The sequence below is a fragment of the Gekko japonicus genome, unplaced genomic scaffold (assembly GCF_001447785.1).
Source record: "Gekko japonicus isolate JY-2015 unplaced genomic scaffold, Gekko_japonicus_V1.1 scaffold428, whole genome shotgun sequence".
Lineage (NCBI taxonomy): Eukaryota > Metazoa > Chordata > Lepidosauria > Squamata > Gekkonidae > Gekko > Gekko japonicus.
The window spans coordinates 833,545-836,364 of NW_015165842.1; the positions used below are offsets into that span (position 1 = coordinate 833,545).

General features: G+C 47.3%; 1 protein-coding gene across 1 annotated transcript in view; it reads left to right on the forward strand.

Annotated features, from left to right (window-relative positions):
• SLC23A1 (solute carrier family 23 (ascorbic acid transporter), member 1) overlaps window positions 1–2,820 on the forward strand; it is a gene marked incomplete at its 5' end in the record, with an annotated part of 39,439 nt that overhangs the window by 26,157 nt on the left and 10,462 nt on the right. The gene's annotated exons all lie outside the window — the stretch shown is intronic.

A 2,820-nucleotide genomic window follows, 5' to 3' on the forward strand; every position in this document is an offset into this window, starting at 1 on the left:
AGTGCGCCCTAAAGCGCCCCGGATCCGAGCTCCTCCATTCCTGAGGGGCTCGTTCGGGTCTCCGCTCGCGCGGATTCCCTCCTCCACCGCGGGCGGGCGAGACGACCTCGGGAGCGACCCGAGGATGCGTCCGCCATTCGCGGGAGCCAGACCAGAAGCCGCGTCTCAGTCATCTTTTCTGTCTGGCTAAGAAGCCTTTTTTTAAATAACAAACTGATAATGCTCTCCACCTCTCATGCTGGAACTCAAACTCTCAAAAACAGCCAATTTGAATACAAGAAGGCTTCTAGCCAGATAAAAATAGAGAATATCATGATGTTGGACTTTTCCTTGAATATGTCAGAATTTCTTAAGCAATACTGTCAAGTTTGAATAGATATACATATATACATGAATTATTAAATGTCATTTTTTATCACAGTGTTTCTTTGTTTTTTGGTATGTACCTACAACTGTGATCCTTTCCTTGTACTCAACCTCCAGGTGGGGCCTGGAGAACACCCGCTATTACAGTTGGTCTCCAGATGAGAGATTGGTCCCCTGGAGAAAATGGCTGCTTTGGAGGGTGGGCTCTATGGCCCTGTACCCTGCTGAGGCCCCTCCCCTCCCCAAATCTCCAGGTATTTCCCCACCCAGAGCTGGCAAACCTAAGTGGAGAGGCTTACTTCTTTGAGGAACTGGATACAATCCTTCACTAGGGTTGCCAGCCCCCGGGCCTCAGTGGGGGATCCCCTGCTTTCGGGGGCTTCTCCCCACCGTGGACTAGCTGGCCAGTGGGGGAAACCCCACCCCTAAACAGGGATGCGATGACATATCCCAGAAGTGACATCATCGGGTCAGGAATGTTGTGCAGGGACACTCTATGGTTTGAGGGCGAACTTACCAGAAAGTTTCACCCAAAAACCAGAGTGTTGTACTGGCATCGCGACACAATGACGTCACTTCCGGGCGATGTCATCACGTTGCGTGTTATTGTGTGATGTTCCCGCCCGCCCCTGGAACGCTATCTAAATCCTCAGCTGGATCAACGAGGGAACCTGGCAACCTTATCCTTCACACATATTCTTGCTGGAGGCTTACTAAAAAAATAGAGCTTAAACTTTAGAGCCTAAAATACCAGGAGAGAGCCGAGTCTCCCCCAACCCCATCCCCTATCAGGCCTAGGTACCTTTTTCACAAGGTTGATATTAGCTGGAATAAGATCCCATTGATTCTATTGGAGCAGGCTGCCGAGTGAGTTCATATAACGTTTCTCCATATTTTTAAGCCATAGCTGCTCCTATTACTACACTGTCAGTTTTATTAACTCCTGTCAAGTGTCAGGCGGCACGCAGAGCACAAATCCCCATAGTGCTATTTTTACGTGGCACATGGTTGTTCATAGGTGGTGCAGCAACGAATTCAAGTGGGGCAGCTGAGCCCGCCTGCAGCTGCCATAAATTCATTTGTCTTTAAGGTGCTGCAAGACTTCTTGTTATTGTGATGTAGTGGGAAGAGATTTAGATTGGGGAGTCCCCAGGTTCAAATCACTAATCACTCTGGGAACATTTTTGCGATAGTGAAATTCCCCGCGTTGACGTTTGAAAAACTGTGTGTTATGTGAGATTTTCTGCAGTACACGAGGTGCAAACCCAAAGTTTTCTCCCTCTTACCACACATTTTTTAAAAAAATCTTTTTATTGGTTTTTAACAATAAACAGATTTTAGTAACATTACATTCAAAGTGTCATATATGATTACCACACATTTTTTGAACTCGCTAAAACTCGGGATTCCGAAAACATCATGTAAGAAGGGGAAAACAGGTTTGCGCCTGGTGAGGGAAAATCTACTGTGGAAAGTGTCACATAACGAGCAGTTTTAAAAACGTCTATGTGAGGAATTTCACTACTGTGGCAATAGTCTGGGACAAACAAGGGCTTGGGTTTTTTGCATGTGAACTACCTTTTTAAAACATGGAACTCCCCACCCCTGATCGGAGTTAACTAGTTTAGCATACTTAGTAAATAGACTCTGAATTTCCCCCAGTTGGTTTTGAATTCCACATAATTAATGTTTTGCCCTGTGCTTCCTGCATTTCGAGGCCCTTTGATCCTGATCTTTGATGGCAGACCTCAAAATAGGTTTGCCAACCTCCAGGTGGGGCCCGGAGATCTCTTGGAATGACAACTGATCTCAAGATGACAGTGAGCGGTCCCCCTGGAGAAAATGGCAACTTTGGGAGGGTGGACGCTATGGCATTGTACCCTGTTGAGGTCCCAGTTTGGTGTAGTGGTTAAGTTTGGTGTAGTGGTTAAGTGTGAAAACTCTAATCTGGGAGAACCGGGTTTGATTCCCCACTCCTCCACTTGCACCTGGCTGGATGACCTTGGGTCAGTCACAAGCTCTGGCACAGCTGTTCTTGAAAAAGAGCAGTTTCTGTCAGAGTTCTCTCAGCCCCACCTACCTCACAGGGTGTCTGTTGTGGGGAGGGGGAGGGGAAGGAGTTTGTAAGCTGCTCTGAGACTCCTTTGGGTAGTGAAGGGCGGGATATAAATCCAATCTCCTCCTCCTCCTCCCCCCCAGGCTCCCTCCCCAAATCTCCAGAAATTTCCCAATCTGGAGCTGGCTACCCTACCCCAAAGTAACATGCCTGCAAGTCAGGATCTAATATCCCAGTTCTACTCCACAAAAGTTTAGGTGGGAATAAAACATTAGCCTTTAACTCCAGCCTTTAACTTAAAAGAGCCAAGTAGCTCAGGATGTGGCAGCTTGTTCCTTGGTTACATGATAAGGGAGTTTGGGCCAGGCCCATAGTCAGGATTTTATAATTCGGGGGGG